Source organism: Eleutherodactylus coqui, chromosome 3 (genome assembly GCF_035609145.1).
Source record: "Eleutherodactylus coqui strain aEleCoq1 chromosome 3, aEleCoq1.hap1, whole genome shotgun sequence".
NCBI classification, from domain to species: domain Eukaryota; kingdom Metazoa; phylum Chordata; class Amphibia; order Anura; family Eleutherodactylidae; genus Eleutherodactylus; species Eleutherodactylus coqui.
The window spans coordinates 38,340,640-38,364,732 of NC_089839.1; the positions used below are offsets into that span (position 1 = coordinate 38,340,640).

The window sequence follows — 24,093 nt, forward strand, 5'->3', positions numbered from 1 at the left end:
GCAGATCCGCAGCGTCCGGACAGGTAAGTAATGCTTATTTTCCCAGGTCGTCTCCATGACAGCACCACCTGAGATCGCCTTCCTTCTGATAGGACAGGAACACACCGAGAGATTAAAATCTCCGCCCCGCCCCCCCTTCCTCAGTGTTTTCCTGTCCTGCCAGGAGGCAGGATCACCGAGAGGGGCTGGTGGAGACGCCAGCCTGAAGTCCTTATCGGCAGATCGGAGGGCAGTGGTCCAGCCTGCCCTCCCTTCCTGCAGAACGACTCCCGGGACGCCACATGGGGTCGTTCCCCCGGGCCAGGTTCCTCCCGCGGTGGCCCATGGGGGGTTCAAAGCGGAGCTCCAGCTCTCCTCGGACGCCGGCTTAGGACCGAGCGCGGTGCTTCCTGCTTCCCCTTAACGAGCACGGAGGGGGGCGGGGCGCCGCGTCACGTGACGAGCGCGATGACGTCATCGCGGCAGGCTCGGCCAGCGCGCGGAGGGGGCGGGGCTTAAAATTAAAGGCGCCAAATTCAACAAATCAAAAAGGAACCTGAGAGAAGATGGCGCTGATCAACTAAAAGCCACTCTGTGAGTATATGGCTTATTGCCCCAAGAGTGTCTGCAGCACCAGTATTAAGACATGAGTGCTCCAGCACCAGAGGTTGCGGAATGTTCAGCCGCAGCAACCGTAAGTAGCCAGTGGGCAAAACAAGGCATGCATATTCGTGTATGTTATTTGTGAATGTTGCATCCTTATACGCAAAAATTTCTTGTTTATCTGCCAGGGGGATAAAAAGGATGCCCCTCCCAGATCCAAGGCAAAAAAATGCGCAGAATGCGGCGCAAGACTGCCGGCTTTGCATGTGAGGTCATTATGCAAAACATGCGTAGCCAAACTAGTCAAGGAGGAATCGGGGGGATTCCTCGAGGACGTCAGGAAGCTTGTCCGAGAGGAAGTACGGTCAGCCCTGACGACTCCAAAAACGCCACCAACGGGGGCATCAGGGGCGAAACGCCGGAGGAAGGCGTATAGCCCAGAAGAGCACTCAGACTCTGAAGAGAGTTCAGAATCAGAACCAGAAGAGCTGGTGCTCGAGGAGTCCTCAGAGGAAGAGGACTATAAAAAATACCTCTTCCACAGAGAAGACCTAACGGAGCTTATTAAATCCGTTAGAGCGACGTTAAAGATGGAAGAACCCAAGGAACCCCGCACCATACAAGACGAGGTCTTTGGGGGATTGGGGGAGAGGCGGAAACATACCTTCCCGGTCCACAACAATATATCCAAACTGATATATAAAGAGTGGAAAAAACCCGACACGGGATCCTTCTCCTCTAGGGGAGTTAAGAGACGCTACCCGTTTGAGGAGGCGGTATGCTCGAGCTGGGAAGAAATACCCAGGGTGGACGTCCCGGTGGCTAAGTTGGCTAAAAGGACGACCTTGCCCTTTGAAGACGCCACACAACTGAGAGATCCAATGGATCGGAAGGCATAGGGCCTACTAAGAAGATCCTGGGAGGCAGCCGCCAGTACGCTCAGACCAGGCAGCCAGGCAGAACCCTGGGGGTATGGCTAGAGCAGCTGGAGCTGCACATCTCAAATAAAACACAGAGGGAACAAATTACAGATTCCCTCCCTATGCTAAAAATGGCCACCAATTTTTTGGCAGACGCAGCGGCGGAGTCTGTGAAACTCTCGGCAAAAACAACGGCCCTAACCAACTCTGCCAGAAGAGTTCTGTGGCTAAAGTCATGGTCAGGCGACCTGGCTTCAAAAAATAAATTATGCTCGCTCCCTTTTCACGGACAGTTCCTCTTCGGTCCGGATCTGGACAAGATCCTAGAAAAGGCATCGGACAAAAGGAAAGGATTCCCGGAAGACAAACAGTCTAAAGGGAAGACCGTCTTCCGGGCCCCAGCCCAGCAGCCGGAACCATATAGAGGCAAGGGCAAGACGGGCCGCTGGAGTTACCCCAAGGGGGGCAGGGGGAGAAATTTCCTCTTTAACCCTCACCAGGGGGATCCAGCCAAGCAGAAGCCCTGATGCCATCCCAGTGGGGGCGAGGCTGCAGAGCTTCGCGGATCGGTGGGCCTCAGTGTGCAGGAGCCCATGGATCCCGGAGATCCTGCAGCAGGGATACCGAATCGAACTGGTGTCCCTCCCTAGGAGAAGATATGTCACTACCAGAGGTCCAGCGCAACAACTGCACCCGCTCCAGCAGGCGGTTCGGGACCTGCAACGTCTAAAAGCAGTGTCCTTCGTGCCACAGCGAGAAGAGACCTGGGGGCATTACTCCAGACTCTTCCTAATAGAAAAACCAGGGGGGGCTCACGCATGATAATAAATCTAAAACCCCTGAACATCTTTGTCAAATACCGAAAGTTCAGGATGGAATCAATCACTTCAGCAGTGAGGTTGATATCCAAAGGAGCCTATATGGCATCGATCGACTTGAAGGACGCCTATTTTCATGTACCAATCCACAAGGACTCACAAAAATACCTAAGGTTCGCGCTAGAGATGGGCAAGAGGACAAGACATCTCCAATTCAGATGCCTGCCCTTCGGAATCTCCTCGGCACCCCGCATTTTCACGAAAATCATGGCAGAGGTCGCAGCCTTCCTAAGGCAGAGGTCGATTCTCATAGTCCCCTACCTGGACGACATTTTAATTATAGCCGAGTCCAGAGAACTCCTAGCAGAAAACCTGACGACGGTGCTCAACCTACTACAATTTTTAGGATGGATAATAAATTGGGAGAAGTCCAGCCTAAACCCCAGCACGGAGAAGGTGTTTCTAGGCATAACACTAGATTCAGAAGCTCAATGCTCTTTTCTCCCCGAGTCAAAAGCGCACAAGATCCGACAGATAGTAGGATCCTTCCTTCAAAGACGGTCATGCTCAATCCGGGAGGCTATGTCCCTCCTGGGAAGCCTAACGTCATGTATCCCAGGGGTGGCATGGGCTCAGGCGCACACCAGATCTCTGCAAGCAGCAGTTCTCGCGGCATGGGACGGCAAGCAATCCTCGCTAGAGAGAAGAATGCAGATAAGAAACTCAGTGAAGGTATCCTTACGCTGGTGAACTTCCCCAGGCAATCTGCGAAGGGGGGTCCACTGGATGCAGAATCCGGCCACGCAGGTCACGACCGACGTGAGCTCCTGGGGATGGGGGGCGCACGTCGGAGACAAGCTCCTACAGGGTCCATGGCCGCAGGGGATGAAACACCAGTCCTCGAACTACAGAGAGCTGCAGGCGATCTGGAAGGCCCTCCAGCACCTGGGGGACGAGGTAAAAAACCAGCACATAAGAGTGCTATCAGAGAACGTCATGGCAGTCGCCCATATTCGGCATCAGGGGGGCACGAGGTCGCCAGCTCTGCAAAGCATCTCACAAAAAATCTTTCGCTGGGCGGAGGGCCGCATCCTCTCATTATCGGCAGTACACCTGAAGGGATCCCTGAATCAGAGGGCAGATTTCCTCAGCCGAAGGCGTATAGAACCAGGGGAAAGGCATTCCGGATCATGACGAACAGGTGGGGTCTCCCACAACTGGACCTGTTCGCATCCAGACAAAACACCAAAGTAGAGAACTTCTTCTCCCTCAGACCGGAGGACCGGCCAACAGCAGTGGACGCCCTGAGCCAGGATTGGGGAGGAGAACTGGTGTACGCTTTTCCCCCAATTCCACTAATTCCAAGGGTACTACAGCACTTCAGGTCGCAGGCATGCACCCTGATCCTAGTGGCTCCCTTTTGGCAAGGAGGAGCTGGTTCAGCCTTCTAAAGAACCTGAGCATCCAGGAGCCTGTCACCCTTCCTGCTCCCGCGAGTCTTCAACCCAGGGGCCTCTGAATCATCCCGATATAAGCAGACTCCACTTGACAGCCTGGATACTGAAGAATCCATACTAAGAGGCAGAGGATTCTCAGACAAGGTAGTCAGGACGCTATTAGCAAGTAGAAAAGAGACAACAAACCGCATCTACCAAAAGATCTGGAAGAGGTTTATCTCTTGGAGACAGGAAAAGGACTCCTCGAGCAGCGGTGCTGACATCCCATTAATCCTGGACTTCCTGCAGGAGGGACTGGACATGGGCCTCTCCCCGAGCACCCTAAGGGTCCAGACGGCAGCCCTTAGCGCCCTTTTCGATACTAAGCTAGCGGGAGATAGGTGGATCAGTAGATTCCTGACGGCGGCAGATAGGTTGCGACCTAGACCTACTAATATATGTCCAGACTGGAACTTAAATTTGGTCTTGGGGGCTATGTCGGCAGAACCCTTTGAACCAATTGAGGGGCTCTCAATAAGAATGCTCACAATTAAAACAATTTTCCTAGTGGCCATTTCCTCAGCTAGACGGGTTAGCGAGCTACAAGCCCTATCCACCCGCTCCTCAAAATAACAGACACTAAATTAGTCTTTAAAACGGACCCGACCTTCTTGCCTAAAGTAGTGTCTCATTCCATAGGGCACAGAACATAGTAATCCCCTTGTTCTTTTATAACCCCAAAAACGAGAAGGAGAGAGCCCTAAATTGCCTAGACGTCAGGAGAGCGGTCCTGAAGTATATCGAGGCCACGGGTCCATGGAGGCAGGACGACAATCTGTTCGCCCAATTCTCAGGCCCTAACAAGGGGAAAAAAGCAGCTAAAAGCTCTATAGCCCGGTGGATCCGCCTGGCCATTAGCGAATCATATAGGACCCTGGGGAAAGAGGCCCCCGCGGCTCTTAAGCCCACTCCAGGAGGGCAGTAGCGACTTCATGGGCCGTGCATAGCTCGGCATCCGTGGAACAAATATGCAAGGCAGCAGTGTGGAAGAAGCCACACACTTTTGTCAGACATTATAGGGTAAAAGTGCAACTTGATGAGGACATAACCTTCGGTCGTGAAGTCCTCTCGGCGGCAATCCCACCCTAAAAATAGCTTTAGTTGGTACGTCTCAGGTGGTGCTGTCGTGGAGACGACCTGGGAAAAGGGTGATTATACCTACCCGATAATCGGGTTTCCAGAAGTCTCCACGTCAGCACCCGTACAATCCCTCCCCCCCCAAAAAATTTAAAAAATACAGAATAAAATAAAATAAAGTAAAATAAATGAAATTTTACATATACCAGATAGGTAAAGAAATCTAAGTTAGCTCCTACCCTGGCAGTTTCGTTAAAATACACTGAGGAAGGGGGGGGCGGGGAGATTTTAACCTCTCGGTGTGTTCCTGTCCTATCAGGAGGAAGGCGATCTCAGGTGGTGCTGTCGTGGAGACTCCTGGAAACCCGATTATCGGGTAGGTATAATCACCCTTTTTAGGCCTCATGTCCGCGGGAAAGGAGGGATCCGCTGCAGGATTCTGCATGGAGAATCCGCGGCAGGCCTGATTTTCCCTGTGGACATGAGGAAAAAAGCAGTACCAAGTTTTTCCAGCAAGGGATGTTTGTTTCTGTACAGAAATAGTATGGTATATATAATGCAGCTGGGAAAGTGATACATTTTGGCCTCCCTCTCACAGGCGTTCGTCAAAGCGTCAAGATTTCGATCATTGATGAGGTGCGCTAAATGCCAAAAAGTAGAACATACTCCGCTCGCAATGCTGGAGAGCGCTGTGATTGAGTGCCTGTCTGAGAGGCTCTATTGAAAATATATCTGTATAGACCTATAGTAACCTGTACGAGGAGCGCGCGCGCATTATACCGTTTCTATAGGTTTTTCTAACATGACAAATCATTGAGCCATCCTACGATAAAAATAATAGTTCTCAGCCATTAACTGTGACATACTCCTACGTCTTAAACTTCAACAGCGCCAAGTATCCCCCTGGTGGCCATCCTCCACTGAATATACACACTAGCTTTTAGTGGGTTCTGTCCCATAGTTTTGTCACTAGAGGCCCCTGAATACCTCTGCTTTAATTATGACCGCCCTGTATTTGAGATCTTCTCTACTATATTTGCCTCAAACATTTTTTTTTTTTTTTAACTTCGTTTTATTTTACAGATTACAAAATCACGGTACAGAGCATACTTGTTTAGAGAAAAGCAATGTATATAGCGTTGAGTATTTCTATGCGAATAATATATATGCGTTCAAATGCATCAAGTCTGATCTGCACCTATATAAACTTGACAATAAAAATATTGCTTTTTGGTTTTGTTTTGCTTGGTTTCATACTGGATAATTGAGTAACAATAAAAGGGGGGGGGGGAGTATCGGAGAGCCCGCGCCGGGCAGTCGCTCAATGCCTGGTAGGGAAAAAGGGGGATGTATCAGAGATACGAATGGAATGTGGGGAGGGATGAGGGGAATGCGGAGTATAGATGGGGGAGGGGAGGGGCAAGAGTCTGGATAGAGATCAGGTTGATGATAGCGTGTGGCGGTTGATAAGCCAGAGGCCCCAGATCTCCTGAAACCTGTCCGGGCATCCCCTGTTCTTATAGATAATTTTTTCATATGGAGTGATATCGTTTATTAGTTTAATCCATTGTGTTAGAAGGGGCGGGCCTGCAGCCATCCAGTGCAGCACCACCACCTTGCGGGCCAGGAATAGTATTTTCTTGAGAAAAATACGTGTATATTTGGGCCATTGATCTTCCGGCAGTAAACCAAATAGAATTATCTTGGGATCCATTGTTATAGTAAATGGGGATAGTAAAAGGGAGTTTGTAAAGGTTGTAACGTCAGACCAGAATTTGTTTATTGGTGGGCAATCCCAAATTAGATGCCAAAAATTCGCCCCAGTTTGGTGGCATCTGTGGCATGAGTTTGATGGGACGTTGCCCATTTTGTGTAATCGGCTAGGGGTTAGATAAGCTTGATGGATTATATGAAGTTGGATCAGTTTATTATTCACGGCAGGAGAGACAGACATGTGGGATTCCATGATGTCTGTCCACTCATCCGTTGTAAGGGATGGGATAGCGAGTGTCCATTTATTAAAGACTGGAAGCGGGTTGTGACTTATTTTGGCTGAGAGCAAATGTGTGTAGAGTGCCGAAATTAAGCCCTTGGGACCTTGGGATTTAAGGATTCCGATGGTAGGGAAATTAGATATCTGAGTAGAGTTGGGGGGGAACTGGGTGGTCAGAGCGTGCCTAAGTTGAAAAAATCTGAACAGCTGGAGGTGTGGGGATTGTATTGAGTCGCGCAGCTGAGTGAATGTAGGGAATATACCGTCTGTGTATATATCTCTCAGCGAGATAACCCCCAGACTTTTCCAATATTGGGGGTCTGGGACAGACTGCAAAGCCGTCAGGCCTGGGTTATTCCAGAGAGGGAGATCGGATACAGTATCATCAAATCTCTGGATGGATTTTGTTTCTCTCCACACACTCAGCGCCAGTCTGTGGATTGGTAATAAATCGGAGGGGTTTGAACAGTCAGGGAACTCCAGATACACCAACAGATTGCCACCTTTCACTTGATGTTCGAGATATTGGTCCGTGGTAGGTTTTCCTGTGTCTTGGAACCACGGACGGATATTACGAAGCTGGCCAGCTAAATAATATAGTCTGAGGTCTGGGAGGGACATTCCAGCCTGATTCTTGGGTCTCTGTAGTGACATTAAACTTAGTTTGGGTCTCGATGAGCCCCATATAAATGAGGAGATATGGGAGTTTAGGGATTGGAAATACCGTTTGGGGACAATCGTAGGCATGTGCTGTAGGATATATAGGCATTTTGGTTGTATAGCCATTTTGATTAGGTTTATGCGTCCTGCAACTGATAGGGGCAGCCTGGACCATTGTTTGAGTTTATGTCTAATGGTTTCAAATAGAGGGTTAAGGTTTTCTTCCAGGGCTTTGTTATGGTTTCGGGTTATGTTTATCCCAAGGTATTTAAACGTGGACACCACTGCCAGGCCATATCTAGCTACTGAAGGATCTATCACCGAGTTCTGATCCATGTATAAGATCGTGGATTTGGACCAGTTAACTTGTAGGCCTGAGTACTGGGCGAATTTGTCGATGAGGTGTAGGGCCAGGGGGAAGGAGGTTTCAGGATTTGATAAGAAAAGAATCGTGTCATCCGCATAAAGGCCTACCTTACTCTCCAGGCCCCCCCACCTGATTCCGGTCACGGCAGGAGTGGATCTCAAGCGAATCGCCAGAGCCTCTATGGCTATGGCGAATAAAGCCGGGGATAGCGGGCAGCCCTGTCGGGTGCCCCTGGTCAGCAAAAAATCGACCGATGGAATGCCATTCACAGTCACGTTGGCGCTTGGGGATTTATATATAATCTTGATCCAGCGTATAAACTGGGGACCGAAACCGAAGCGGTGGAGGCAGGCCTCCAGAAAGCTCCACTCCAGGGAGTCGAAGGCCTTCATCATGTCCAGTGATGCGAGGGCCCAGGGCATATTAAATTTGGTACCGATCTGAATGGCAGTCTGGACCTTCCTTATGTTAATCGTTGTGGACTTCCCTGGCATGAAGCCAGTCTGGTCGGGGTGTATAATGGAGAGAATAACTTGGTTTAGTCTAGTTGCTAGGACTTTGGTTAGAATTTTGTAGTCTGCATTAACTAGCGAAATGGGTCGATAGGAGCTACAGTCTATTGGGTTTTTGTTGGGCTTTAGTAAAACAATTATGGTGGCTTTATAAAATGAGGGGGGAAGGGAGTTGTCTATTTGGGCCTGGAGTAGTGTTTCGTGTAATAATGGGATGAGATGTTCGCTATATTTTTGGTATACTTCAATGGGAAGGCCATCTGGGCCCGGGGATTTGTTCAATGCCATCTCTTGGATGGTTTGTTGAATTTCTTCTAGGGAAATAGGAGCCTCTAGAAGTGCGACCTGGTCGGCATCGAGTGTTGGGAATACCAAATCTTGAAGATAGTTGAGGGAGTCTGTAGTGGATTTGTTAGTAGAGGAGTTGTAGAGATTGGCGTAGAATTCTTTAAATCGTTCTGTGATGGACTGGGCGTCAGTGAGCGTTTCGTCTTGTGTATTTTGGATTTTAAGGATAGTGTTGGATTGGCCCTCCCGTCTGATGAGATTAGCTAGAAGGTGGCTTGATTGATTCCCCAGTTCAAAATAATATTGTTTGGTGAAGAATAGTTTACGTTTAGTTTTTTCGTGGATTTGAATTTTATGTAGGCGGGACATGCCAAGCCATGCCACCTTGTTGGAGTCTGTAGGGTCTGAAATGTATAGTCTTTCCGCCTCCACAGCCCGGGCCTCAATATCGCGGTCGGACTGGGATGTGGTTTTTTTAATGTGGGTGATGGCAGATTTTAGACAGCCCCTAAGGTAAGCTTTGAGGGTATCCCATTTCAGGGCGTAGTGGGTGTTGTTGTTGTGGACGTCCAGAAAGGTTGCTATGTGGGCGGGTGTATGGTCATCGATATTGATGAGCTTAAGCCAGAATGGATGTATTTTCCAGGTGGGGATGATCTTATATTGGGGAAATTTTAAGGATAGTAATATTGGGCAGTGATCCGAGATGCCTCGCGGGCAGTGTGTTATGTTGGATAGGTGAATTGCTAGAGTTGGGGAGCTGAATATATAATCAATTCTGGACAAAGTGTTATGTCCCTGGGAGTGGCAGGTGTATTCATGGGTAGTGGGGTGATTAATGCGCCAGAGATCCACCCATCCCACACCGTCAACCAGCTGTTGCAGGGGGGATTTAGCTGTGGCCGGGGCTGTGGAAGATGTATGGAACCTGTCTATATTTGGATCCATTACTTGGTTAAAGTCCCCCATGCAAATGACACTCGCTAGGGGGTATTGGTGGGCGAATGCTATGGCCGCTTGCAATGGATATTGATTGTTATGGGGTGGGTTATATATACCTAAGATGGTGTAGGGCTTAGAGTCTATTTCCGCATATACGAAGGTGAATCTCCCTTCAGGGTCTCTACGGGTACTAATTGGGTTCCATCTAACTGCTTTGTGAATAAGGAGTGATACCCCCCTGGAGGAGGAGGTGTGAAAGGAGTGGCTTACCCATTGGACCCAAGGTTTTTTGAGGAGTTCAGCTTTTTCCATAGTGAGATGAGTTTCCTGTAGACATACAATGTGAGGGTTAAATTGTTTGATATATGAGAACACAGCTTTGCGCTTGGCAGAGGTGCCCAAACCCCTCACATTCCAACTAACACATGTTAACGACATTTAAATGGTGTAAATCGGTAGTTCCCAAATGGGGCGTTTAAGAGCGACGGCATTTTGCGTATAGTGATGGAATAGTAGCACCAGCGCGGACTCTCCGGGAATTTAACAAAAACTGAACCATAATCATACAAACATTTAACATGTGACATTCCGTTTAGCTATTATGACAGGAATGTCAAAAGAAGAACCTTTAAGTTACGCTCTAACGAGAGAGTAACGGTTGTTACCAGTAGGGGAAATTCCTATGGCCTTAAGGGAAGTGGTGGCATCGACTAAGATTAATAAATTTTTTGCGTCGTGTTTATTATGTGCTAAAGTCCCGATATGGGAGATGTTATATATTGATTGCACATTGTTCCCAGTAGGCCAGGGGAATTATACATATAACATTAAAAGCTAGATTTAGAATATAGCTACGGCGTATTTAGGATCCTGCGCCCGCGGATGGTCTGGGATGCATCTGGAGCCATTCCATGGCTTCGGCTGGTGAATGCATGAAGAGGACTTTCCCGTCCGCTACGATGCGCAGGCGGGCAGGGTAGGCCATGGAGTAAGGGATGTTTCTGTCCTTGAATTTTTTCTTGACCTCTATAAAGGTGGCTCTCTGCTTCTGTAAATCCGCGGAAAAATCAGGAAAAATGGAGATCACCGAGTTGTTGTATTTAAGTGGGCCTTTGAGTCTAGCTTGACGCAGTGCGATGTCACGGTCTCTGCAGTTTAGAATCCTTGCCAGGAAGGGGCGCGGGGGGGCCCCCGGGGGCGGGGGTTTAGCTGGGACACGATGGGCTCTCTCCACGGTGAAGGAGGCCGAGAAGATGTCGTCCCCCAGTATAGATTTTAGCCAGTTCTCAGTAAATGTCTCCGGTTGGGAGCCCTCCGCTCGTTCCGGCAAGCCAATTATCCGCAGATTATTGCGGCGGAGGCGATTTTCTAAGTCGTCCATCTTGGACTGGCAGGATTCTGACTGTTTAGTGGCTTTGTGTATTGCTGCCGGGAGTGGTCTCAGGGAGTCTTCAATATTAGAAACGCGGTCTTCCATCTCGCTCATTCTGCCTCGCATATTTTGCAGGTCTTGCCTGAGGAGGGAAACGTCCGCTTTGATTTCGTCTATTTTGCCTGTGAGGGTGGATTTGCAAATATTGATAGCTTCAAGAAGTTGTCGCATTGTGGGTTCTGGGGTCTGCCCCGGGTCTGTCTCACTCTCTCTCGCCTGGGAGCTACGCGGTGGCCGCGGTGAGTGATCAGGTGTCTCTGTCCGAGAGAATTCTTTAAGTTTTTCGGCTGCAGTGTTACCCTTGGCCCGGGTGCTCATGTTGAACAGATATAAAGCGGGAAGGATAATTGAAGCTGTAGGAGTGTAGCTCCGCGATGTTGTTGAGAGAGAATGTATGGGGCTGGAGAGGGGCCCTGCTCGTGCTGTTATAAAGAGCTGAGTGACTTAGGACACCCGACGGTGTTAAACGGGCACAGTCAGCCGCCGGGGGCGTAGGATGTGGGCCTTAACACGTTGCGTAGAGGCCTGAATTATGGTCCTGTCGGTCTGGCGGGAAGTGATGTTTGAAGGAGGCTTGAAGATTTGGGCCCAGAGGTACGGTGAGGGTTTTGGGGTTGCTCCAGGGGCATAGCCTTTGGGCTTCAGGTAGGAGCCTTAGTGGGCCAATTATTCCCGCTGTTTTTTTTTTTTGCGCCGTTTGTCAGTGGCTGTCTCGGGTGCCCGGATTTGTGGGGGTCTGCGATGCAGCCTCTGCGATTTTATGGGGTGTCCTGCCAAGGGCTTTATCTGGGCAACACTCCCCGTGCGTCGGGCGACCCCCTCCTCCAATATGGCCTAGTGGCTGTCAAACTCCCGGGCAATGGCTCCCCAGGTTTACTCACTGTTCGTGGGCCCCCGAAGCAGGGGCTTGCCGTGGATTTTTTGTGGCGGCGAGCAGGCTGGTTCAAAGCAGCAGCGGCAGTTCCGGTCGGCGTGCCGTTGGTCTGAAGGGTCCCGACTGGTAGGAGAGAAAGACCAGCGCGCGGTGTGCTCAGGACTTGCAGGGAGAGGGTACGTCCAGAGCTCCGCCAGCGGGATGTTACAGGAGGGCTTCGGCAGCAGGTCTGGTTCCGGGCGCCTCAGCCGAGGCGTCCCGTCGGGGACCGGGGGATGGCCCCCGTCTAGGGATGTGTGCAGCCGCACTGATCGCAGGGGGGGGGGCTGGGCGGTGTGGTCCGGTGCGGCCGTTTGCGCCGCCGATAGTTTCAGGCCGCGGTCTGCTGCACCGCCGTCTTCAGATGCCGGGGGCCGGCCTCGATGGTGTAGCGGGGGTGTATGTGTCCGGAGGCTCTATCACGCGGCGCCGCCGGGTCGCGGCAGAGAGTGCTGGCTGGTCGCTGGCAATCAGTTATTCCCGCGCTTCGTCCCGAGTCTCCCGCCGTCCGGCGGGAACTCGGAGGCGCCGTTGTTCCTCGTTCTGCAGCTGCAGCAGGGTGTGTGGGTCCTGTCGATGCTTCAGGGAGGTAAGTGGAGCGAATTAGGCCAGGATTTTGACAGGATTTTGGAGGATCCCCTGGGGAGCTTCACTTAAGTGCGACCGGCCATCTTGGTCGCAGGCGCCTCAAACATTTTTATGTCAAAATTATGAGGCTTCTACAAATCTTCACAAATCATGTACATTTCTTTATTTCTGATGGTCATTTTCACTCACAGCAATTATTGCATGGGTGCAGGTGCTGTTTGTGTCCATTTAAACGATTGTTTACGTTGTGCATGTGTGCCTGTGGTCCTTTCAGAGTCCAGCTGCCCATACACATGTATATATCTGTATGGCTAAAGCTGTCTGTATACCTTCAACAACTGTCAGATGAATGAATGTTTGTCCGACAGCTGTTTCCACCGACTCCCCCATAAGTACGTACGTTTGGCTCAGCGGAACGTTCATGTGTTTAGGGAGGTAAGCTAAAGTTTGGCAACTCTGGCACCAACTTAACTACTGGGGAACAGAAGAATGATGTGTTGAAATTCAAAGTTCCTGTTCCGGTTTTCCCCTGATGTCATCTGTCCGTGGACAGTTGAGTCACCCCATACTCAGTAGAGGGTCTTCTGGTGCTGCTGTTTTGGCGGGCTTGGACGACTAAGCTATAATGGGTAAGGGCGCCTTCATTTTTTACTGCAGCTTTCTTCAATGACTGTTACAGCAGGGCTAATACAGTGAGTCTATACAGCAAAGCAAAACCCTTTAAAGGGGGCATCCAGTGAAATGACCCTCTGATATGCCATACCAGAGGATGATTGCGTTGGCAACATCTCATCTTGGAGCAACACTAATTTACAGAACGAAAAGAAGTCAAAGATCACATTCATACGTATCATGCATTAGAAGTCACGTGGATAAATTAAAAAAAAAAACAATCTCGCTAACACGATTCGGAAAAAATCAGTGTAGAATCTGCAGCGTCATTGACATATTAGAGCTAGTTGGAAGCGAGCAAAACAGGAGATGTGGGAGGAAAATATAGCATGATATGGGGAGATAGTGGTGACTTATAGCATGCGCTTATAAGAGCATTATTACATTATAGGAGTAAACTTTATTTATAATATTATCAAATTGCTTTAAGGTGTTGAGCGCCAGGAGATTCCAAGTGCGAGACCCACTTTTGCCAGGTCAACAGAAACGTCACTATCACGTCCCTCCTAATCATATGAATTTTCTCAAAAGCCATCATATTGGAGACTCTAAATCACTGCAGAAATTGAGAGGGAAGGAGGCTTCCATTGGGAGGCAATATGTATCCCGGCTGCCATACATACTGTATATATCGGGATAAGTTAAGAGCTAGGAGGAAGACTATGGAAATACCTGGAGGACCCTGGAAAACTGGTGATTAGTTTGGTGCCAAAAGTCTGAAACTGCTGGGCAGGTCCACCTGTGGGATATAAGCATGAGAACCTATGGCAGAACACCCTCGAAAACAGAAACGGGAGCTTTTGGGAAAGATGCAATAGAGGCGTGATATCCGACAAGTCACCGTGTGACACCTTCAAAGCCGTTTCAGCTAGTATGACTTGCCGGCTTCCCTTCCAGACTGGTGTAGAACAATGAGACCATCTAGCCAGTGTCATAGTGGTATGTAAATGTAATCCCATTGTAACTTGAAAGGAAGTTTTTGATCTGCAGAGGGTTGGTTGAAAATAGAATCGAGCAAAGAAACCGTACCTTTCTGAAATGGGGAAAGAACCTAAACCCATTGGAAGGTGGTTGGCAAAGTAATAGTGTTCATTTTAGTTAGAGACTTCAGAAAGTTGAAGACTTATTACAAGTAAAATGCCTCTGAATCAAAGAGTCTGTATTTGTCCTTAATTTGGCGTAGCGTTACGAGTCTTCCGATGCTACAATAGTCACATAAAGTATGTAATTGAAGGTGGTGCCACCAACTATACGTGTGTCTATCATGGTCTGGTAAAAACATAGGGTGCGTCAGTACAGGTGTAAGGGCTCGTTTACATAGGCGTATGCGTAAAACGCTGCCGGTTCTTCTGACGTTTTACACATTAGAGTCCACACGCTGTACCGTCAGAGGGCCGTCAGAGACTGAGTATGGGCTGAGTATGGTACTGCCTGTGCCCGCAGATCGCACATCACGGACATGCGCAGTGTGATTTATTTTTTTACATTTATTTATTTAAATTCCCCGCTCTGAACAGTATGTATTGCGCATGGAAAGTGCATCATACACGGGCTGCATAGGATGCACAGAGAAATAGAGCATGCTGCGATTGTATCGAGCGTCTACACGCCGGTGTGCATGGAAGAATGAAAGTCCATTAACCTTCATTGCTTCTATTCACCGCATATCGTGATACGTTGAGAAAACACAGCCCTAAGTAGGGAGACTTTATGCTACGCCACGAGGTTAAAAAATGGTATGATATACGGGATTGGAAGGCCTCCATTGACTTCATCTGAGTGGACATGCGAATGTTCTATTTTTTTCAACAATTGCGGACTACCGCGGATCATCTGCGTGGGTGACAAATGTGGATTCTAGTTTTAATCTTTTAAGGTGGATCTGCACTTCTTCCTGGTAAGATTTAATGGAGAGTTTACCTTATCACTCTGCATCTCACCTGACATTTCTTTTTCCTGAGTGACTGCACTGGCGAAAAAACATCACCCTCTACAATTCTTCCCTCATTACTTTTTAAAGGGCAACCCTTCACATTTTAACCTTTTTAATATGTATATAGTTAAAGAATAGTTTGGTCATGAGTCTCTCTGTCTCCACCATTTGCTTTTTACAACATTTTTATTTTCTTCTAGATTTATAGTTTCTTCGCTGCCTTCTTGTTTTAGTAGTTTTAGTGCTTTATGGTTGTTTAGGGTCCCCTCAACATCTGTATTGAGCCACAATTTGATTGATTCTGCCTAAATTAATTGAATTCATTATGCCTAAGTGATGACGATAAAGCTGGGAACTCCCAAGTCTTGAGATTATTTTGAAGTTTAAGGACTAGAGATGAGCGAGCACGCTCGGATAAAGCAGTTACTCGAGCGAGCATCGCTCTTCTCGAGTAACTGCTTACTGGTCCGAGCAGGCTCGGGTGAGCGGGGGGGGGGGGGGGAAGAGAGAGAGAAATGCAGTATTCAGGATGCCTATGATGTGGATGCAAAATACGCTTGCATCGAAGAGACCTAATACAGTACAAGCTACATCAGCCAAACTGTGAGAATCCCGTTGGGAAATTCTCTCATCAACTCGTCCTGCACAAACCTCAAACATGTGAAACGGATTCGCCATTGTATCTCAACAGTGATTTGTAATTTTGCGGAAGAAGACAAAGACAAGTAGTTATAAAATAAAGTTCATCCAGGCGTCACGGGTCTTGTTGATCTATTGCTGGGAGTGCTTAGATGTTGGCTTCGCCATATTTGATCACTCATGGGACAGATCACAGGCATGACCATAGTTTAATGTTCTTAAGTAGAACATCGATTTCTTTCTAGTATTATCTCGAATACTTGTGAAGCCCAGGAAAAGAGCAATGTAAGCCTCAAAAGTCCAGAAGGAAAATCTATAAATATCATAGGATGGATGAGATGTAGGAGGCCCTGAACTGTAGTAGTACAAATAGCAAAAAAGAACTGGAGTTACAGAGGTCTCCATCAGTAATCTGGTAGAGCAGGTAGAGTATAACTGAAGCTGTGTATTATCAGGTTAGTACATCCTACAGGCTACAGATAAATGTTTGTACGGTTTTTTGAAATTTGTTAGGATATTTTCAATTTTTTCTTAAAGGGCCACTCTGACAAAAACACATTTTCTATACCTGTCCCCCTCACCTGATTGCCTGTAACACTCTGGAGGTCTCCTCTGTATAGTGCAGCTACAATACAATACTGTAACCCCTGTATAATACTTATCAGACATCACCTTGATGGTGAAAATTTTGTTTACACTCTCACATCAATCCCCTGATACATTCGTACAGCATTAGCTATAGGCTGTGTGTGGACAGTTTATCATTAACCTCGTATATTCATAATAAACTGTAGACTACTGGCTTAAAGGGGTTGTCCCGCGCCGAAACGTTTTTTTTTTTTAACCCCCCCCCCCCCCCCCCGTTCGGCGCGAGACAACCCCGATGCAGGGGTTAAAAAAACAACCCGCACAGCGCTTACCTGAATCCCTCCGTGGACCGCAGCTCTTCTGTGCGGTCCATTGCCGATTCCAGCCTCCTGATTGGCTGGAATCGGCACATGACGGGGCGGAGCTACACGGAGCCGGCATTCTGCACGAGCGGCCCCATAGAAGACAGCAGAAGACCCGGACTGCGCAAGCGCGGCTAATTTGGCCATCGGAGGCCGAAAATTAGTCGGCACCATGGAGACGAGGACGCCAGCAACGGAGCAGGTAAGTATAAAACTTTTGATAACTTCTGTATGGCTCATAATTAATGCACAATGTACATTACAAAGTGCATTATTATGGCCATACAGAAGTGTATAGACCCACTTGCTGCCGCGGGACAACCCCTTTAACTATAGGGGATGTTGTTGCACCCGGGACCTGGAGCCTTAGGGGCCCATAAGGCCTCTCTTCTCCATATAGGGAGCCCAGTACTATGAATAAAGCATTATAGTTTGGGGCCCTGTTACAGGTTTTGCATTGGGGCCTGGAGCTTCAAGTTACACCTCTGCTACAGACCACAAGTATACAGTCAGGAGGATGAACTGTGATCTACACTATTTTAACTGTGGGACAGGAGCTGCATTATCAGTAACTGTGATAGGAGTGTATGTATTCCCCTCTAAGCAGTTTCTGTGGTAGGGTCCATGTAACAACATCACACAGGCTGAGAAACTGACTAGAAACTCAACACATAACCCCAAGTAGATCTGAGCTGGTCAGAATTGAGATCACATGACTATCTAAAATAAAAGAGGCCAGAAGTTTCAGATAGAAAGGAGGGGGCGGGGAGTTAGGAAAATGGCTACATAATGAATGAGAAAAAAAATCACTGGAGTGGTCCTTTATGCTCGGGCTACTCAGCAACCTTGGCTGCAACACATCACACAGCCAAAGATCGCAGTATTGCTGTGTGACATTGCAACCTAATCGAAGTGAATGCAGTTGCGTTGTGACTTGCTGAATGCCATAACTGCAGTGCGAATGTATTCACTTCCATTAGGTTGCAGCCCAGCAACACTGTGATCTTTAATTGTGTGGTGCGTGTCGTAGCCAGAGTACCCCTAGTTAGTCGCACTTTGTCAACCCTCTCCACATTCTAATGTCAAAAGCCCCTCTTAACTAAATTGTCTTCTTTAGGGCATGTTCGCACATTGTAGAGGTGGTTTGGGTTTTCTGCGACCCATTATAGGCCTCTGAAGCTATATACATTGACGTTTTTCACGTGCACCAAGCGTCCTATTGCTGTTTGTTTCATGGACCCAAAATAGGACAGACCAATGTGTGTCTCTATTTTTAGTGGGACTTGAAGATGCGATCGTCTGATTGCTTGCATAGTACACTGCATTACTTATGTAGTGCATTCTACTATAACTATGACATCACCTATTGCCAAATGCAGGGTTTAATAGGTTGACTTATATGGCAGACATGGAGGCCTTTGTCAGGCCTATGGCTGCCATGGGAACCCATTGGTACCTTGCAAACACATTGTGGGGTGCTGATAGGTGACAAGAGGAGCCCCCTTTCCCTGTCATCTGCTTACATGCTGCAGTTTCTATTGATGGTGGCATGTAAGGGGTTAAATGGCCAGGGTCTGAGCTTTATCTTCGCCTGGCTGTCAGTAGTCAGCTAAGCCACCGCCTTAAAAAGATGCATGTGCAGGTTTAAAGCATATAAGTGAGGTCCGTAAAAAAGCTTATTGGCGGTCACTAAAGGGCTAATATTGGCTGGATGGCGACTCTCATTTTGGGTAATGTAAGCCACGTAGAAGGTGCCTCTAGAGGAGAGGAGAGGAGATGAGATGTGATGGAGTGTGCTGGAATCTAGATTTTTTTATGTGGAGCCCACAGAAAACCTCTTTATACTGCCATGTTCCTATAGACCTGTATGTATGGCCCCAGCATCTCTTAAGGTATCCATGACAAGATGTGAGAAACCTCAGTTGGCGCATGTCATCAGGATCGCTCCGGCTGTGCTGCTCTGGATGTGGACCTGTAGGTTCAAGCAATCATATCTCAACATAGAAGGGACTTTTTTAAACATTTCTTCACACACATCTCTTACAGTACAGTGCTGTTACTCACCACTCCAGTCTTGTCCTCCCGCTATATACGGGCACATGCCAATGACGTCAGCATGGGGAGACACCTGGAAGCTATAGCAACCAGGTGCCATTTTATGATGGCAGCCTGTTTAACCAGGTAAGGTCCTCAGGACAATTCCTTGGGTGTCGACTCACTACCTGTCCTGGTTTTGTCCGCCTCCTGTGGTGCTACATCAAGCTACCTTGCACCTGGACTTTGGTTCAAGTGACAGGTATCAAGCAACAAACAGTTTTGGACTCTGTTCCTCGCAGCCCTTCTGATTTTTGACTTCTCGTGTGAACTCTGACTTTACCATAAAGGGGTTTTGTCATTAGAAAAAAAAAATCAATACTTGCCTATTCCTCCCCAGTCAGTCTTCTTACCGCATCTTCTCCTCCACGATCTTCTCCTGGCTCCTGCAGTCTTCCGGCTCACCTCACCACAGGCCGGCCGGATCCTCTTCCTGTTGTTTTGGAGCATCCATGCTCGGCATTCTTCTTCCTGCAGGTCAGTAAATGTTACGTCGCTATTGATGTAATGTTCACTTGCTAGCATGGAATGTTGAGCTATCGCCGAGACTGTGCATGCGCGCTGTCTTGCTGCGAGTGTTCATATACTATTGTCATGAGACAGCACGTAGCGCAGTCTCTGCAGTAGCTCAGCACTCCCTGCTAGGCTGTGAACGCTACGTCACTAGTGACTGGGTACATTGCCCTGCAGAAGGGAGACCACAGAGAATAGACTCTTCATAACTGGAAGAAGAAGAATCGGCCGGCAGGAGGTGAGGTGACCTGGAGGGGGGGAGGTAAGTATTGATGGTTTTTGTTTTTTCAATGACAGAACCCCATTAATCTATTTGATCTGGATTGCTGCATTGTTCCTGATTTCCTTCTGTATCCTGACCCAACCTATTCCTGGACCTTGCTTCTTGTTACGCTCCATGAATTTGTCACTTCTTCACCTTTTTCCTGCTTATGATCTGGTTTTATGTGACCATGCACCAGTCCTGTGGTCATGTTTCAGTCCTGTGGTCACGCCAGCATCCTATTACCATTACTGCTTCAGGCTGTGGCTATACTGCGGACCCCAAACTGTACACTACTTTGCGCTAAAGACCATACCTTCTTGCGGGGATTAAAGTGACCCTCCGATTTTGAGTCAAAGATTTGTACCAGAACTAGAGGGAGTTTTAATACTTGTTGTTGATCTTCTGTGCCATTTTACCTCTGATCTGGTTCAGGGTCCTGTTTTCGGTCATCCAAGATGGCCGGTGCAATCTTCAGACTACCTAATCCCCATAGTGTATTGGTAGTGTTAGACTACGGATGCACTATACCATCTCTCTTACTGGCAAGTGCTGCTCACGTGATCAGAGCTTTCCAATCAGAGCAATGCACAGTGTACATTAGATAGTTAGAAAATTTCGGAAGTCATTTGGACGACTAGGAGAAGAATGGGCGGATCGGACGGACAACCTAACAGAAGACCAATGGCAGGCAATATAATCCCAAGACTGGAGGGTCACTTTGAAGTTGAGAGCCATGAGACTCCTGCACCGAATCGGTTGCAACCATGAAGATACACTATCTAAGTCATGAGACTGTAATGGGTGATCCTAAATCGCATCATTAAACACGTGACAGATCATTGAGACCTAGCAGAGGTAGCTGTCGATAGCGGCTCATAAGCAGAAACCCCCAGTGGAACTAGACCGAAGGGGCTGCCGGTGGCTTTCAGGCTTTGGTCACTTCGCTAGGCTTTCTCAATGAGGTTCCAAGAGTCATGTACCCATACAAAGCAAATCCGATGTATTACAGCTCACATACATAAATAGGAAGATCAGAATGATTCTTCAGTCGTTATTAATATTACTCTTCTATCGTCACATCTGTCATCACTCGAGCATCACCAGCCGATGACGAGTAACCGCAGTAAGCGCCGATTCCCCTTCTTGGTCAATGTAAACTTTCCATTCTGGTTCTATTAACTAATATCACTTCTTATTCTACTGTTTTAGCATCCAATTGCTTTTTCCTTGCTGGAAACCTTTGAAAACCATTTATTCCTCCGCGCTTCGCTTTTACACGTACTCAGATGTTGTACCTGAACGTCTCCAGCTAGCGCCGCGGGAGCGGAGACCCGGAGAGAGCTCATAACATCGGAACGCCATGGCTTGTTAATTCCTTCCCTACCGCAGACTAGCATGTTTATCCAATGCGCTCTGCATTAGCTTGCAGTCATTTAGTTAATAGATGTGTGTATTCGCTTTTAATATCACTTCAGAGGATAAGACGCGTTAAAAATTAATTGATTTTACTGCATTATTTCCTAATTTTTAATTTTTTTTACATTTTTCGTCTTCGCTTACCATTCAGTTTTCGGTAATGCAACTGCAAAGCGCGAGGTGCTGATGAACTCTCGCTGCACGTTCGTCATTGGAAACATTAGAAATGTCTTTTTTTTTTTAGTTTTCTCTTCCAAGAAGCTGTAGGAGCTCTGCGCAGAAAAATGCAGCACTTAAATTTAATGATGGCGGCGATATTCCGCGAACGCCACAAAGATGTAGAGCAGCCTGATACGTTCGCCACGAACTGCGGTCCTGCCGGAAGAATTTATGCTACAATTTTTGAACCAATGATCTGGTAAACAACACGGTTCTCTAAGAAGAATGTGACCTTTACGGAGTATCGCCGGTTCACGGGACACAAATCTAGGTTAGTAATGGAGCATCTCTCCGTCATGTTCTGTTTCCTGTTTGTCACAGCGGGGAAAGCGTTGCCGCTATACATTTACTGAATGGACTCAGACGCTAGTAATGTCTTTCAATTACTGCCCGATTTGTACTAATAACACAAAAGGCTGTAGCGGTAAATTTGCTGTCAAGAATAACAGACGCGGCTCATCCAAGAATACAGCGTATGCTGTTATATCCGAGTGAGAAGGAGTGACACGCACCGAGAAGGATAGTCTTATGTTTTTCTGGAATGGTTTTGATGTAGCAGAGCTGCGTTAGTTATGGGGACACAAAACTACTGCATTACTTTATAGGGAACCTGTCGCCTGCCTAAAGTACCATAAACTAACTTATGGTGCCATTGGGCTAGGGGACAGACAGCTGAGTGCTGTATTTTTCATACTCGCCCGCTTCCTGGTGCCTACTTGTGAAGTTCACGAGCCGTCTAAAAAGTATGCGTACTTTCCCATAGACTAGTATAGGAGAACATGTGAATGGGACTCTGAAAAGCGTTGGATTTTCGGACTGCATGCAGACTTCACAGGCGAGAACCAGGAAGCGGGTGAGTATGACGTATACAGCCCCCGGCTGTCACCTGCCCTAACACCCCAATAACTCAGTTCATAGTGTTTTAGTCAGGTGACTGGTTCCCTTTAAGTCTAAAAGCCATCTTGGTGTGCTAGTAATGCAGCTGGAAAGAGTTAAGCCCCATTTACACGCAAAGATGATCGCTCAAAACTCGTTCAAAAGATAGGAAGATTGATAGTTTGAGCGATCATTTTGCAGAAGCTGCTGATGGGCACTAGTGCTGTTTAGTAGCTCATTAGCTTCATTTGCACATAAATGAGCCTCCGAGTTGTATACAGAGAACAGCGGGTGGTCTGTTATCTGCATACAGCCCCTTTGTTCGGCTGTGGGACTGCAAGCTGAATACAATGTAATCAGCGCTCCCATAGAGAATCACAGTTTCCGGTTCCTGCTATCAGTTCTCCGGCAGAACTATGGATTTTAAACTCAACTAAAAATCATTGGGCGGACAAAAAGCAAGCGATAGTAGCATTTAAACGCAACAATTATCGCTCAAAAGACATTGTTTGAGCTTCTAATCATTGTGTGTAAATGGGGCGATTTTGCTATGAATCAACATTCTGTGAATTTCATCACGGATATTGCCCCTACATTGAAACTCAAAATCCACAGCAAAAACGAACATGCTGTGAATTTAAAGGGGTATTACCATCTCTGCAATTTACCATCTATTCGCAGGATAGGGGTAACTTGCCAATCAGTGGGGATCTAAGTGCGAAGACGCCCATCGATCCAGAAAAAAAATCACTTCTTGCTTGTCTCTGAATTTTGACAGCGGTTGCTGCGCATTCGCGCCATCCTGCCATTCACTTCAATGGCAACAGCCAGAGATTGCCAAGTTCAAACACCTGCTGATCTCTAGCTATCCAATTGACTTCAAATTGAACTTGGATATCCCTGACATTTACATTGAAAATGAATGGAGCAGCACCATGCATGCGCGATCGTCACTGCATTCAGTCTCCTGCTTACTGCAAGAGGTACAATAAGCCCGCAGAGAGGAGGACATGGGACCCTGAATAGCTAAGCGCTGCCTGTAATTGACTGAGCGCTTAGCCAATCAGCACAGCCCTTTCAGGAGGCAGGGATTTTTAATTTCCCGCCTGCTGAAAGTGCTTGACAGCAGTGCAGGGGAGTCAGCCGGAGGACGCGCCTGAGCGGTGGAGAGGTGAGTAAAGATTTTTTCTGTTTCTTTAACCAGCTTAGGGATGATTTTCAGGGAAGGGCTTATATTTCAAGCCCTTTTCCGAAAATCATGCTGCAGGGGTTGCCACAAAACTACTGCTTTCAATGGGGCCGGCAGCAATGCCAACCCCATTGAAAGCAATGGGATAGCATCCTAGACTTCTGCCACAGCTGTCCCAGAAGTCCATAATATACTCTGTTTTCAATGGGGCTAGCGCTGCTACCTCTGACCCCATTGAAAACACTGGCAATATAGCAGCGTTTTGTTTTTTTTTGCGAGGTGAGTGTTTTCACTCGCTCTCGCAGTACAAAAAAATAAAAATGCCTGTGCGTGTGAGCCCTTAGTCAATTGTTTGAAGAATGACTCGTGAGTATTTCTGCCTTGCTGAAGGATCTTTGTTCTCTTAAGAATCCTTTAGAATTTTCTTGGATGTTTTAGAATTCATTGCTTCATCAATGATGAAGAGTCGTCCAGGCCCAGATGCAGCAAAACAGGCCAAAACCATGATACCACCACCACCGAGTTTCACAGATGGCATGAGCTTTTTATGCTTTAATGCAGTGTTTTTGTTTTTTCAAACATAACGCATCTCATTTGAGCCAGAAAGCTCTGTTTTGGTCTCATCCATCCTCAAAACCCTGTTCCAAAAGGCTTCTGGCTTGTCCAGGTCATCTTTAGCAAACTTCAAAGAGGCAGCAATATTCTTTTTGAGAGCAACGGCTTTCTCCATGCAATCCTG

General features: G+C 47.6%; 1 protein-coding gene across 1 annotated transcript in view; it reads left to right on the forward strand.

Moving 5' to 3' along the window:
- Positions 1-24,093, forward strand: part of ASB3 (ankyrin repeat and SOCS box containing 3) — a 140,278-nt gene that overhangs the window by 12,421 nt on the left and 103,764 nt on the right. The gene's annotated exons all lie outside the window — the stretch shown is intronic.